A 16,615-nucleotide genomic window follows, 5' to 3' on the forward strand; every position below is an offset into this window, starting at 1 on the left:
GTTGCTGCAAGAAATGACGACAGCAACATCTGGCACCAACGACTTGGTCATATAAGCGAGAAGGGACGCAGGGTGATGTACTCAAAGGAAAAATTGAGTAGTCTACAGTCAGTGCAGATTGACATATGTAAGGATTATATAGTCAGGAAACAGAAGAGGGTTAGTTTCCAGATAAACACCCATGCCCCAAAGAAGAAGGGACTAGAACTGGTCCACTCAGAATGTGTCAGGACACATCAGCAGAATACCAAGAATCCTCAGGTGGAGGAACTAGTGGAGCAGATCGTCACACCACCATCTCTTACTCCAGCTCCGGAGCTTAGGAGATATACTCAGTCTCATGTACCAGATAGAAGGTATATTGATTACTTACTTCTTACAGATGGAGGAGAGCCCAAATGCTATGATGAAGCATGTCAGGTGGCAGATACGAGTAAGTGGGAGCTTGCGATGAAGGATGAGATAAAGTCCCTCACCTCCAACAGAATGTGGAAGTTGCCCAAAGGCCTTCACAACAAGTGGGTATACAGAATCAAAGAGGAGCATAACGGCTTCAGAAGGTACAAGTCTTGGTTGGTAGTCAAAGATTTTGAGCAGAAGGAAGGGATTGACTACGCCAGCATTTTTACACAAGTTGTGACGATGATAGCCATCAGATTAGTCCGCGGGAATCGAGCAGACATGAAGGTGGTGACTACAAAGAAGCTGAAGTTGTGTTCAACTTCAGTTGGCCTTCATGCCTAAAGACATATTATGAGCACATCATTTATTCATGATACTAGTTGAGGAGGCGTCTCTGTCTTTAAGTGGGAAATTGTTAGTGCTGGAGCCAGAAGACAACTAGGAGACACGGCTGGAGACACGTTGCAAGCTAAGAGCTAAGTCAGAAATGCGATGTATTTATCCACCATAAAACCTCTCCATTGTAACTTCCATTCATGATTAATTTTATCTTAATTGTGATTTAAATTCCAAGCCCTATAAATAGAAGGCTATGGAAGATGTAAAATATAGTGTAGAGAGAGCATAGAGAAGCTCAGAGAGAGCAGAGATGAAGAAGGGAGGAAGAGAGAGAGAGTGTGTGTGAGAGTTGTAATTTTTCCGACGATAGTGAATATTTGGTGTGTGCTCCGTGGACGTAGGTCGTTATTGACCGAACCACGTTAAAATTTTGGTGTCACTTTGATCTGGATGCTCACAGGTTCCTAACACTTTTGTCTGGTTAGGGCCCCATGGGGCCGGCTTTTTCTTCAAGAGCCTTGGCAGGGTACTAGTAAAGTGACTAGCATATGGGATAAAATCTCTGACATAGTTAATTATGCCAAGAAATTGCTGGATTTGCTTTACCGATAGACCGTCATCAAGAAATTGCAATAATTCTCTGTCAAGGTGGGGTCCTAGACGGATGGTGCCATGTGATATCTCCATTCCTAGAAAATCAATCTCACATTGGGGTCCTTACATCGTAGGTGTTTAAAGAAGCATAAACTAATTACCTTATTGAAAAATGTTTTATATATTTTCAAAGAAATTGTGTTTAGAAGTCATTATTTCAATTTCAGTGCCAATATAAGCTTTTGCCACATTAGAAGAACAAAGTGACTTTGTAGCCTTTATATCAAACATTTAAAAAAAAAAACCAGTAACTTATTACTCTTCAAAAATATTATTTTCATTGGCAAAAATTGTATTTAGAGAATATAATTTCAACTTTTAGTGACATGGATGTTCTTACAAAAAATGTCATTTTCTTGGAGTAAACAAGGAATTTATTCTTAGATTGATAATAATAATAATAATAATAATAATAATAATAATAATAATAATAATAATAATAATAATAACAATATATTATACTTCAAAAAAAAGTAATGTTTTGAAAATTCAATTTTTAATTTTAGTGGCAATGTTGCATTTCTAAAACTAGAGAACTTGTTTTGGTGAAAATGTTTTTATCAGCAGCAACTAGTCATTCTCTTGAAGAGGATTGTGTTTCAACTTAGCCTTTGTGCAAATCTTTTACAAATTACCACGAGTGTTTTTCCCTTTTTTAGAAAAGGTCATTTTCTTTCCGTAAGGAGGAATTGATTCTTAGTTAATAAGAATTATAAAATTTGAGAGAAATTATATTTAAAACACACAATTTTGAAGTTTCAATGGCGACGACATTTCAATTACATGAAAAATAAATTTTGTTTTGATTAGAAAGGCTTTCAATATTTCTATTAGCTAACTACTTACCATTTTAAAAAATATTATTTTCAACTTTAGTGGTGATAAATATTTTTTTTATCATAAATGTAAATGTATTGACCAAAAATGAATATGTACAAACAAATTGGGCATACCCAGGAGAAAAGGAGACCAAGTCTCTACAAGCAAAATCAAGCTAAACACAAAACTTGGGCATACTTAGGGCCATAAAGGCTTTACAAAGCAATAACTTTAAAGGTTTTCTCCAAGAACTATAGGAGAAATTTTGATCCTTGAAAATATCACAAGAATAAAAAAGGCTTTACAAAGCAATAACTTTTAGTGGTGACAAATATTGTTGTTAAAAGAGATGCACTCTTATATTTTAGAAAATGCCATCAGCCTTTACAACAAAAATTTGCAACTATGCAAGTTTTTTCACTTCTAAAAGTCATTTTCTTTTAGAGAAGAGAGAATATATTCTTAGAGTATAAAGTCATTATAGTTTAAAAGAAATGATATTTTAAAAAAATAAATTTTCATTTATTTTTCCAAAATTGGCTTCTATCCCTTTTATCAAAGTTCTTTAAAAAATATTAACTAGTAATTTTATTTAAAATATTGCTTTCCGATGCTCTTGGGGACTTTTAAGGGGGCAAATGTTGTTGATGGCATGTACTTATTATTTTGAAAAGGACAATTAGCCTATGCTTTTGCGAATCTTGACACGAAAATTTTTGTGGATACCCAAAAAATTATAGTAATTAAATAATAAAAGAAATGAGAGAAAAGAACTTTTCAAAAGGGCTTTCAACAGGGTCTCGTTGACGAGTGAAGAAGTGCCCGTCAACGAGCAGGGCTCTTCGGCTCATCGACAAAAATTCGTGCCTTGTGGACAAGAAATTACCAATAGGATTGTTCCAGAACCTAAAACTCGTCGACAAGGAGAAGGTATTTGTCGACAAGCTCTCTTCATTGACTCGTCAATAAGGAGATGTGTCTCGTCGACGAGGCCACATAGACAATACTCAATATGTAGTCCAAAACAGATTTCCAGTGAAGAAATTTTATTTTATTAGTTTTTCTCTCTATCTACACGATTTCTCTCACTTCTCTCTAGGTTTCCAGCTCCGCCTCTCCCCGATTCGACGATCAGACGCTACCACGGTGATCCTGAGGAGATTCTCTACAACATAGCCGAAGCAAAATGTTGATTTGAGAAGTTTGGGAATCATCCCAAAACCAGGGTAAGTAGAGTATTTGGATATTGTTAGTACTACCAAGTTCATTTGAGCCTAGATTTTGTATTATATGAGAATATACAGGAGTTTTGTTAAGTAAAATTAGGATGTTTTGGGGACCCCAATGGGTGATATTTCAGGAACCCAGGTAAAATGATACATGGTTAATCTAGAAATTATGCATATATGGATTTGGGGAGAATGCATATGTGATAATTATTTGGATGAATTTAGTTGTTGATTGGGCAATTATATTTGTGTTATCTCAGGATGTCGAAATTATGAATATCGCACACGTGAGATTGTAAATAGCATTTAGTACTCAGATAGTCAAATAAGGGAAATATGCTATGCTAAGAATTATTAGTATGATTATCAGTAAAAAAATTTATATGTTTTACCATATTATTATTCAGATCATAAAATATTACTATAACAGAAAATTCAGATTTCAAAGCATGTGAATTTAATTATTTAATTGTGTGGCATGAGCTTATAACAAATTAGTATAGAATTTATATAGTTTACAAATACCATGTTTTATAGTATATTAGTAGAAAATATCATGGAATATACATGTTCTATAGAATGATGAATTTTTCAGTATACATATAGATAAAAATTTTACAAAATATTCAGAAACATGACTTATAGTATTTCCAAGATACCATGATTTCATAACCATAACACCCAGATACTCAAATATTCAGATATACAGATATTAAATATTCAGTCAGTTATTCAAATTTTCAGATTATTCAGATCAGTTTTACAGTATTATGGTTATTTCAAAATCATGGTAAAACAGTAATATAGAAATACTAGTTACATATATATAATATCAGACCCTGATGGACTAGATCAATTTCAGAGCACGGTACCGTAACTATTTTCAGTTTAGAGTGCAACCACATAACTCAGATAGTATGTGGATTTTCAGTTATCAATCGTGCCTATGTTGTGGACAGGCTCCCCATCAGTTAGGGTTGAGGAGGCTAATCTGACTTTCAGAGTTCAGTTTACTTATCCTGGTCGGCTAGCCAGTGATAGGTCCCGCCTTGCGGGTCGCACAACCCTATCATGAGGGGTTAAATCATGACTTTCAGTTATCCATCCAGGGAAATTTTCTCAGCTATTATATATATATATATATATATATATATCCAGATTTTACGGAAACCATAGATATACCTATGAATATTAGAAGTGTTATGAATAGTATATTCAGAAAAACATTTTATGTTAAACAACATAGTTATGAGCATTACTGTGTATTAATTATACGTGTTTTCTCAGCCTCAGTTATTTACGGTACTTCTAATTCAGATTTTATAATTATATAAACTCATTTGTCACACACTAGTAATAGCATATTTTGTCTTACTGATCGTTGTCTCATCCCAGTGATTTAACATATTTCAGGTGATCCAACTAGGCGAACAGATTAGGCTCACAAATAGAGGGGACTACAGTACTGCCCTATCTGTAGGGTGAATGTCTTTGGAAAGTCATTCTTTTTTAGTAGTCCCTAGGTCCAAGTGAGGGCATTTTGGGGAATGTCTATGCATGCATATTCTGGAAAATTCCAATACTCTGGTATTGTATATATTGACGTGGTTATATGTATTCTGCTTTCTGCTGCATACGTAGTTTATTGAGTTCCAAATTCCACTGTCCCTATATTTCCCGTGATGAAGGTTTGATTTATATTAGAAGGTATCAGAGCAGTGAAATTTTATAGTTAATATATGTGGGGGAAAAAATGGCATGAAAATCAACTCATTACAATTTGGTATCAGAGTCTAAGTTGCTAGGTTCTGTAAACTTTAGAGTGTAATGGAAGCAATACCCAAGTATAGGAAAGGATTTGAGGTTTTGTTTTGTGGTCTGGGTACAGGATTTTTGTGGTGGTTTATCTGTCTTTCCTAGGGTGACGATTTCAAGAAAGTCATAGTAAACTATTGTCGGGTCGTGTGTTTAGGTTACAAGGTTGGATTTTGAATTAAGATCAGGGAGGATAGTTAATCTTGAATATGAGAATTCAATTAGATGAAATAAATTAGATATATACAGGAGATAGGGTTCTTAAATTGTGTTCTTTGTATTTTCAAGATAGACTCAGGGAGTAGTGGTACGAATGTTGGGGGTGATGTAGCAGGACCTTCCAGTATAGGAGGTGGAGATACTGATCCAGTATTGCGCAGCGTCACCCAGTAAGTGATGGCTAAGATGGCCAAAAGCTCAGAGGATCGTAGTTGCACGATCGAGTAGTTTACGCGGATGAAACCCCCATCTTTTGCTGGAGGAGCTGACCCGATCATGGCTGAAAATTGGGTCTAGGACATTAAGGAAACGTTGGCAATGCTTCCATGTATAGACAAACAAAAGGTAGTATTTGCGACGTTCAAACTAACAAGAGAGGCAAAATGTTGGTGGAGATCAGCGAGGTTGATTGAGGAGCAGAGACTAGATCCTATGCTAGTGACGTAGAGTCGATTTAAGGAATTGTTCTTTGAGTGATATTTTCCTATTATCGTTCGGAGCACAAAGGCGGAAGAGTTCATGCACTTAACTTAGGGGCAGATGACAGTAACATAGTACGCAGTTTGATTTATTGAGTTGTCTTGGTTTGCCCCACATTTGGCACCGAACGAGGAGAAGAAGGCGAGAAAGTATGAAGAAGACCTGAGGCAGAACTTGTTTGAGCAGGTTATCGGTTTTCGGGCTCAGACATTCGCGGAGGTCATGGATAGAGCTGCAATTATAGATAGTGGCATACAGAGAGGCACCGTAGCCTAGAGTCAGAGGAAGAGGCCTACGCCCCCAGGGTTTTCAAGTGGGTTCCAGACGGGGCCCATGGAGAGGAGATTGTTATAGTGGTGGTCAGAGGTAGTTGACGGGACCTCGTGAGAATCAGGGTGTGCAAACCTACCCTGTGTGTTAGACATGCGGAAGGAAGCATCTAGGAGAGTGCTGGGCTGGGAGAGACGACTACTATCGTTGTGGAAGACCCGACCACATGGCATGAGCATGCCCAAGATCGCCAATCCAGGTCCCAGCTCACAAACCCTACCGGGGAGGTTATCAAGCACCCCGTGGAGGCCAACAGAGGAATGTAGCCTTGGTGAGGGTTTATACTTTGACGCCAGGAGACGCTAAGACTGCCGCAGATGTAGTAATAGGCACCTTTACTGTTTTATCATATCAAGTTATTGTTTTATTTGATTCATGTGCCACCCATTCTTTTGTGACTGCGGCCTATAATTGTTTAGAAATGAGACCGAGTTATTAGATGTAAAATTATTAGTAGCTATATCGTCAGGGTCAATGATGAATTGTCATCGAGTGCTCAGGGGTTATCTAGTAAAAATTCAAGGGAGGGTGTTACTAGCTGACCTGATTGTGCTAGATATGTATGAATTTGATGTAATACTGGGGATGGATTGGTTGACAACTAATTATGCTAATATTGACTATTATATGAAAGAGGTGATATTCAGACCACCAGGCAAGCAAGAATTTAAATTTGTGGGATCGCAGGTGTGTTCCCCGCCTCAACTAGTGTCATCCATGTAGGCGAGAAGACTGCTCCTGGATGGAAGTCAAGGGTTTATAACCTTTGTAAAGAAGGTGTAAGAAAATGAATCGAAGCTTGGCAGTACACCAGTGGTAAAAGGAATTTCTAGATGTTTTTCCAAAAGAGCTACCTAGGTTACCTCCCGATCACGAGGTAGATTTTGCTATAGACTTACCTCTAGGAATGGCACCATTTTCTAGAGCTCCTTACCAAATGGCTCCAGCAGAATTTGGAGAATTAAAGGATTAGTTGTAGGATTTTTTGAATAAATGGTTTATCAGACCTAGCGTATCGCCCTGAGGTGTTGGGCTTTTGTGGAGCCTAGTTGTGTTTTAATTTGGATGCTGACCCGACCTTATTTAATTAGAGATTTCTATCCTAAGGCTTAGTCCATGGAGCGAAGGCTTGGGTCGTAAGGGGGCAACGCCCCCGGGAAAATTTTGGAGCCCATTCGGAACGGAACCCTAGGCGCAACATATAAAAAGGATTGCTTTCGGGTGATTAGGGTTTTGTGTTGTTGTACTTGCGAGAGAGCGAGAGGGAGAGCATTGTATCACCGCACTCTCTATGTTTTCTTCCTGATAATATTGAAATCCCTGTAGTTCCGTGGACGTAGGCAAAATTACCGAACCATGTAAATATTATCTTGTGCGTGTGATTGATTTTTCTTTGGCATTATTTTTCTCTATTTTGTTTCACACAGGTTTCGGGAATTTGTTCTTTATTCCCAACATGGGGAGCACCAGTGCTATTCGTAAGGAAGAAAGACGGATCTATGAGGATGTGCATAGATTAGAAGGAGATAAACAAGGTAACCATTAAGAACAGATATCCTTTACCCCATATAGATGATTTATTTGATCAGCTTTAGGGCATACAGGTCTATTCTAAGATCGACCTCAGATCAGGCTATCATCAAGTGAAGGTTAAAGTAGAAGACATCTCTAGGACAGTTTTCAGGATCAGGTATGGGCATTATGAATTTCTAGTTATGTCATTTAGTCTGACGAATGCTCCTGCGGTATTCATGGACTTGATGAATAAAATTTTTCATCAGTATTTAGACCAGTTCGTAGTGGTTTTCATTGATGATATAGTGGTCTACTCAAGGAGTTTTGAGGAGCATGAGGCACACTTACGGTTGGTACTTCAGACGCTCAAGTAAAAGGAATTATATGCCAAGTTTGGTAAATGTGAATTATGGTTAGATAAAGTTGCATTTCTGGGACATGTTATATCAGGGGATGGAATTTCAGTGGATCCCAGTAAGATAGCGATAGTGGTAAATTGGGAAAGGCCAAGGAATGTTCAAGAGATTAGGAGCTTCTTGGGACTGGCAGAATATTACCATCGGTTTGTAAAGGGATTCTCAGGACTATCAGGGCCTTTGACGCGACTGACCAGGAAGAATGCTAGATTTGCATGGGATGATGAATGCGAGCAGAACTTCCATGAATTAAAACAACAGCTTGTCACTACACCAGTACTGACGATTCTGGACGTGATGACTATGTAATTTATAGTGACGTGTCTTTGAAAGGGTTAGGCTGTGTATTAATGCAGCATGGTAGGGTCGTAGCTTATGTCTCCCGACAATTGAAAGAGTATGAAAAGAACTACCCTATCCACGATCTGGAATTGGCTGCAGTGGTACATACACTAAAGATTTGGAGGCATTACTTGTACGGTGAGAGATGCGAGATATTCTCTAATCACAAAAGTTTAAAGTACTTCTTTACGCAAAAAGAGTTGAATATGCGGTAAAGGAGATGGTTAGATATCATCAAAGATTATGATTGCACCATCAGCTACCACCTAGGTAAAGCAAATGTAGTGGCTGATGCACTGAGTCGTAAATCAGAGGGTACAGTGCAATTAACAGCAATAATTCAGCACCCAATTCAGATGGACTTGGAAAGACTCAGCGTGGAGTTAGAGGAGGATGGTCACCAGGCATTTATTGCCATCTAGGTTGTGCAGCCTACGCTATATGCAAAGATTAAAGCCACTCAGGGAGATGACGCAGAATTAGCAGAGCTGATAGCTAAGGTGTAGGACGGACAAAGAGAGGAGTTCAGCATTTTTTATGATGGGGCTTTGAGGTTCCATTCTAGGTTGTGCCTGCCTACAGATATGGATATCAGAAGAACGATTCTAGAGGAGGCTCACAGATCCTTGTACACGGTTCATCCAGGTAGTATTAAAATGTATCGGGATCTGCAAAAATCTTTCTAGTGGAGCAGCATGAAGAGGGAGATAGCTGAATTCATTCAGCAATACTTGATGTGCCAACAGGTTAAGGCTGAGCACCAGAGGTCACTAGGACAGTTGCAGCCACTTTTCATACCGGAATAGAAGTGAGACCACATCTCTATAGATTTTGTGATAGGTTTACTGCTGGTGCGATAGGAACAGAATGCTATCTGAGTGGTCATAGATCAATTGACGAATACCGCTCACTTTATCCCTATTAAAGTCAACTATTCCATGGACATACTGGCAAAGATATATATTCAGGAGATTATACGATCTCATGGGGTTACAGTGTCTGTTGTATCAGACCGAGATCCGCGTTTCACATCACGATTTTGGAAAAGCTTGTAGGAGGCTCAAGGGTCTTAGTTATCATTCAGCACGGCGTTCCATCCTCCGACGGATGGGCATACTAAGAGGACGATTCAAATATTAGAGGATATGCTTCAAGCATGCGTGCTGGATTTTTGGGGTGGTTGGACTCAGTTTTTGCCGCTAGTAGAATTTGCATACAATAACAGTTATTAGGCCAACATCGGCATGACACCTTATGAGGCACTTTATGGAAGGAAGTGTCGTTCTCCCCTATACTAGGATGAGTTCGGTAAGAGGCGAGTTTTAGGGCCAAAAATAGTGCAGTAGGCATACGATAAAATCTGGATTTTTAGAGAAAGAATCGGTGCAGCTTAGAGTTGGCAGAAAAGTTACGTAGATAATTGTCGCCGAGGATTGGAATTTAAAGTGGGTGATCGCGTATTTTTGAAAATAACACCACTGAAGGGAGTCATGAGGTTTGGGAAAAAGGGTAAGTTGAGTCCTAAGTTTATTTGCCCGTTTGAGGTACTTGAGAAGGTTAGGTCAGTTGTCTATCGGCTAGCTTTACCACCAATTTTGTTCAGAATACATAACGTATTTCATGTTTCTATGTTAAGGAAATACATCCCAAAATTTTCCCATGTCATCAGTTATGTAGAATTGGAATTCAGTGATACTCTAGCTTATGAGGAAATTCCAGTACAGATTTTAGACATAAAGGAACAGGAATTTCGCAGTAAGAAAATTTAGTTAGTAAAAGTTTTGTGGAGAAATCATGTCATGGAAGAAGCTTCATGAAAGCTTGAGGAAGAAATTAGACACAAGTACCCACACCTGTTTAGTGGGGTACAGTAGTGATCTGTATAGTTCAAATAATGACAGTTTTATTTTATTCAGTACAAAGTGACGAATGTAGTTTTTTCTTTTATGAGTATATTTGTAATCTCCCAAAACTGCTTATGTAACCACGATATTCCCTTACCATAAGTGAGAGTTAGTAATAAAATAAGTAGCCCATTTTCTTTAAAGGATGGTGTCAATAGAGATAGTAAATTTCGAGGAAGAAATTTATTATAAGAAGGGGAGAATATAGAGACATGAAGAATTATAGTAATTAAAAAATAAAAGAAATGAGAGAAAAGAATTTTTCAAAAGGGATTTCAACAAGGTCTTGTCAACGAGTGAAGAAGTGCTCTTCGACGAGCAGGGCTCTTTGGCTCGTCGATGGGAACTCGTGCCTCATCAACAAGAAATTATAGAAAGGATTGTTCCAGAACCTAAAACTCATCGACGAAGAGAAGGAGTCCGTCGACGAGCTCCCTTCATTGATTCATCGACAAAGCGACGTGTCTCGTTGACGAGGCTACATGGACAGTACTCTATATATAGCCCAAAATAGATTTCTAGCGAAGAAATTTTATTTTATCAGTTTCTCTCTTTCTCTCTCTCTCTCTCTCTCTCTCTCTCTCTCTCTCTCTCTCTCTCTCTCTCTATGCACAGTTTCTCTCACTTCTCTCTAGATTTTCGGCTCCATCTCTCCCTGGTTCGACCATCAGAAGCTACCACGGTGATCTTAGGGAAATTCTCTACAACATAACTGGAGCAAAATGTTGATTTGAGAAGTTTGGGAACCATCCCAACACCAGGGTAAGTAGAGTATTTGGATATTATTAGTATTACCAAGTTCATTTGAGCCTAGATTTTGTATTATATGAGAATATACTGGAGTTTTGTTAAATAAAATCAGGGTATTATATTTTCAGAAATAGGGTGTTTTGGGGACCCCAATGGGTGATATTTCAGGAACCCAGGTAAAATGATACATGGTTTATAGTTTAGAAATTATGCATATATGGATTTGGGGAGAATGCGTATGTGATAATTATCTGGGTGAATTCAATTGTTGATTGGGAAATTATACGTGTGTTATCTCAGGATGTTGAAATTATAGTGTCACATGTGTGAGATGGTAAATAGCATTTAGTGCTCAGATAGTCAGGTAAGGGAACTATGCTATGTTAAGAATTATTAGTATGATTATTAGTAAAAAAAAATTTAGCATATGAATCTAATTATATAATTGTGTGGCATGAGCTCATAATAGATTAGTACAATATTTGTACAGTTTACAAATACCATATTTTACAGTATATTAGCATAAAATATCATGGAATATACATGCTCTATAGAATGATGAATTTTTTAGTATACATACAGATAGAAATTTTACAGAATATTCAGAAACATGATTTATAGTATTTCCAAGATACCATAATTTCAGAACCATAACACCCTGATACTCAAATATTCAAAAAAATATTCAAATATACAGATATTAAATATTCAGTCAGTTATTCAGATTTTCAGATTATTCAAATCAGTTTTACAGTGTTATGGTTATTTCAAAATCATGGTAAAACAGTAATATAGAAATATCAATTACATATATATATAGTATCATACCCTGATGAACTAGATCAATTTTAAAGTACGGTACCGTAGCTATTTTTAGTTTAGAGTGCAACCACATAACTCAGATAGTACGTGAATTTTCAGTAGTCGATTGTGCCTATGTTGTGGACAGGCTCCTCTTCAATTAGGGTAGAGGAGGTCGATCTGACTTTCGGAGTTTAGTTGACTTATCCTGGTCGGCCAGCCAGTGGTACGTCCCGTCTGCAGGCCGCACAATCCTATCATGAGAGGTTAAATCATGACTTTCAGTTATCTATCCGGGAAAATTTTCTTAGCTATTATATATATACAGATTTTACGAAAACCGTAGATATACCTATGAATATTAGAAGTATTATGAATAGTATATTCAGAAAAACAGTTTATGTTAAATAACATAATTATAAGCAATGTTGTGTATTAATTATACGTGTTTTCTTAGAGTCAATTATTTACGGTACTTCTAATTCAGATTTTACAATTATGTAAACTCATCTGCCACACACTAGCAATAGCATATTTTGTCTTACTAAGCGTTGTCTCATCCCAGTGATTTATCATTTTTCAGGCGATCCAGCTAGGCGAGCAGATCAGGCTCGCAAATAGAGGGGACTATAGTACTGCCCTGTCTGTAAGGTGAATGTTTTTGGAAAGTCATTCTTTTGGAGTGGTCCCCAGGTCCAGGTGAGGGCATTTTGGGGAATGGCTATGTATGCATATTCTGGAAAATTCCAACACTCTAGTTTTGTATATATTGACGTGGCTATATGTATTCTGCTTTTCGCTGCATAGGTAGTTTATTGAGTTCCAAATTCCATGGTCCCTATCTGGTCCGTGATGATGGTTTGATTTATATTAGAAGGTATCAGAGCAGTAAAATTTTACAGTTAATATATGTGGGGGGGGAGGAAATGCCATGAAAGTCAGGTCGTTACAATTTCCCTTTAAAAATTTCATTTTCTTGTAGTGAAGGAAAATATAAATTAGAAAAATACTATGTCATATTTTAAGAGGAATTATGTTTAAATCTTAAGTTTGAATTGGAAACACATTTCCACTCGAAGACAAGAACTTCTTGACAAAAAAAAAATCATCAACCCATAAAAAAATGCATTGATAAGTGATAACTTACTTTTTTGAGAAATATTGGTTAGAGATGTACTTTAATTTTTTGGACAAATGCTATTTGTCATTTTTGGAAACCTTTGCGAACTTGCAAAAGCAATTTTCTCTAAAATAGTTATTTTCTCGAAATGAAGGACAATAATATTCTTAGAAGACACATGTTACTATATTTTAGAAGAAATTAAAAACGCAATATTAAGATTCTTTAGTTGAGACAAACGGTTTCTCGACAAAAGAAGAGCTCTTATGGCAATTGGCAAATAAAAAAGAGAGGCTTTAAATGTAATAACCCAAAAAATTAGTGGAATTAAATAATAAAAGAAGAGGGAAAGGAAAATTTTAAAAAAGGAACTTAAAGGGGGTCTCGTCGACGAATGCAGGCTTCGTCGACGAGTACTATACTGGAGTTTGTCAACGTAGACACGTGTCTTGTCGACGAGAAGATACCGAGAAGGGGGTTTTGGCAGTCTGAAATTCGTCGATGAGGGGTTCAAGTTCGTCGACGAACTTCCTTCATGAACTTATCAACGAGATGACGTGTCTCGTCGATGGATTCAAGTCTATAAGTAAACTTAAAATTGGATTTTCACAAGAAATCTGCGCAAGAACACTCTCTCTAAACGATCCTCTCCCCTTCTCTTTTCGATTTTGGCACCGTTTCTCACCGGTTCGATGATCCAAGGCCACTACGACGCTCTTGGGAAAGTTCTCTCCAAATTTGTCGAAGTGGATCATTGGTGGGGTTGACTTGAACTTCATCCCAAATTCAGGGTAAGGTTTTTATTTGGTATTTGCCTACCCCATAGTTATAGAAAATGTAGAAGTTAGAGAAATACTGAAGTTTTGTTTTGGGATATGTTGTTTTCAGGGTGTTGAGCGGGAAACCCTGTGAGTGTAGGACTAGATACAGTTGGGGATTTTCCATAATTAAGTAAGGGAAATATGTTATACTAAGAATTTTCAGCAAGCTATTAGAAGTTTTATGCTTATTTATATATATATCAATTTATTATCCAATTTTCCAGAATATGAGTTTTTAATATTTGTGTGGCTTGAGTAGATATTTGCCTAATATAGAATTTATATAGTTTTTTCCCATAATATCATAATTTACAATATGTACAGATATAGACAGATATTTATCAGACAAATATTATAGATATTCTTCCAGATTAGTATGTTGCAGTAAATATAGAATGTCATGTTTCCTAAAACCATAACACTCAGATTTACAGATTATACAGTCAGATACACAGTTATGACAGTCAATTATTACAGATATGTTATACAAATGTTACAATATTTCCAATTCAGATTTATAGTGTTATGGTTATTTTGGAAACATGATGAAAACAGCAAGAAGATTATAGTAGTAGTAGTAGTATATATATATATATACAATATCAGATCCCTAATGAAATATTACAAACAGATTCAATTAGCTGAGCATGGTACCGTTGCTATTTTTATATCAGAGTGCAACCACATATCTCAGATAGTATGTGGATTCCGTCAACCATGCTCGGAGATCTTGCAGACTCCATAGAACTCTAGGTTGAGGGGGCCCTGTTTGACAAGGTAATTTTTCCAGTTACATGCTTAGGAGTGGATGCAGTTTGACCGGACTAAGGAAGGGTAGAGTATAGTGACTTACCTGGTAGGCCAACCAAAGTTAAGTCCAGCCTACGGACCGCACAACCCTGTTATGAGGGGTTAAATCATGACATACAGTTTTCTAGGAAAAAGTCTCAGTTATGTATATGTATACATATTTACAGCATTTAATGAATATAGTATGATATTAGCAGTATGAATGATAGAAAACTCAGATGGTACCATTATGTTCAAAATTACGACGAATGCAAGTTATATTTTATTTTAATTTACCAGCGATACAGTTTTGGATATTATTATAACATTTACGCAACTCGGTCGCCATACACTAGTAATAGCATATTTCCACTTACTAAACATCGTCTCACTCAATTACTCTAACATTTTTCAAGTGATCCAACTAGGTGAGCAGATCAGGCTCGCAGATAGAGTGACCCTTTTATTTGCCCTGTTGATAGGGCAAGTGTATTTTAAGGTTTTTGTTTTGAGTAGGTGGTATCGATGGGAAGTGTAAGAATGTACCTATGGTTTAGAAACATTGAATTCTAGTATTGTATTTATATATATAAGGATGTATGACTTTCCGTTTTCCGCTGCATAGGTTTGTTCATTATGTACAAGAATACCTCAGTACCCATCTGGGGTCTGACATGCTATAGCAGGGGTATCAGAGTAATTTATCTATTTTTTTTAAAAAAATGGTGTAATATTTGGGTCGTTACATTAAACTTTTCTATGTTGCTTCAAAAGTATGAACTTATCTTTTGAGAAACATCACTCTCTCATAGTCTTGAAAAAATTTTGTACATAAATAGCACATTTTGACTTTTAATGGGGTTAAATATTGTGGCAAGAAGATATGCCCTCTTAATTTTCAGAAGAAAGGCTTTTAACCTTTACTCAAGACCCCCATAAGCACTTTTTACTCTTAAAAAGGCAATTTCCTTGGAGTGAAGAAGGAAATAAATCTTTAAAAAACACATAAGTTATTACACTTGAAAACACAATTTGGAGTCTCAATTGTTAAACACATTTCCGCTATAAGAGAAGTACTTGTTTTGGCAAAAATATTTTTTAAAATAATTATCCTTTTGAAAAATATCATTTTTATATATTACATGAGATTGAGTTCTTTTCATCTTCCATAAAATTTACCATAAGCATATTTATATCAATAATAGTTGGGTTTCCCTCCACAACATGACATAAATTCCTTCGAATGTAAGTTGTCTTGGTTTGTGGTTGAATGTTTGATTTTGTTGTAGTGAGAGATAAAAAGATACTATCTAAGACACAAGAGTCAAGAATGCTATTAGAGCAAGATTGTATATTTGATTGGCTATAAAGTTTGAGATTATTCAAATCAAACAATAGTTATCATTTGGTTGCATCCATATCACAAGTTAGATCAAAGATATTAAGGAATAGACTATGGTATACACTTGTGCATATATCATCTTTCATCTATTGAACTTTGAAATGTTAGTAAGTTTTGTATTAAGTTAATAATTGTGGTTACTAATTTTGTTACAAAAATGAACAAATGCTTATATAGAATGCAACTCCATTTGACAGAAAGAATTTTTCTAGAGAAAGAAAAGGAAAATTGAAATATATATATATATATATATATATATATTTAATGTACTGTTTCTTCATATTTTAAGTTATATAAAAATAATTTTTTTTTAATATATCAAAAAAGATTTAAACATAAACACATAAAATTAACTTTTATTTATTGCTTTGATATATATACTTTACTTTCGTACTTGATAAGTAAACTCGAAAAATGAATCCCACTTTCTTTTCCTAATGTCTTTCAAGTTTCAAAGAAGTCCTATTA

This window comes from Malania oleifera, chromosome 4 (genome assembly GCF_029873635.1).
Source record: "Malania oleifera isolate guangnan ecotype guangnan chromosome 4, ASM2987363v1, whole genome shotgun sequence".
NCBI lineage: Eukaryota > Viridiplantae > Streptophyta > Magnoliopsida > Santalales > Ximeniaceae > Malania > Malania oleifera.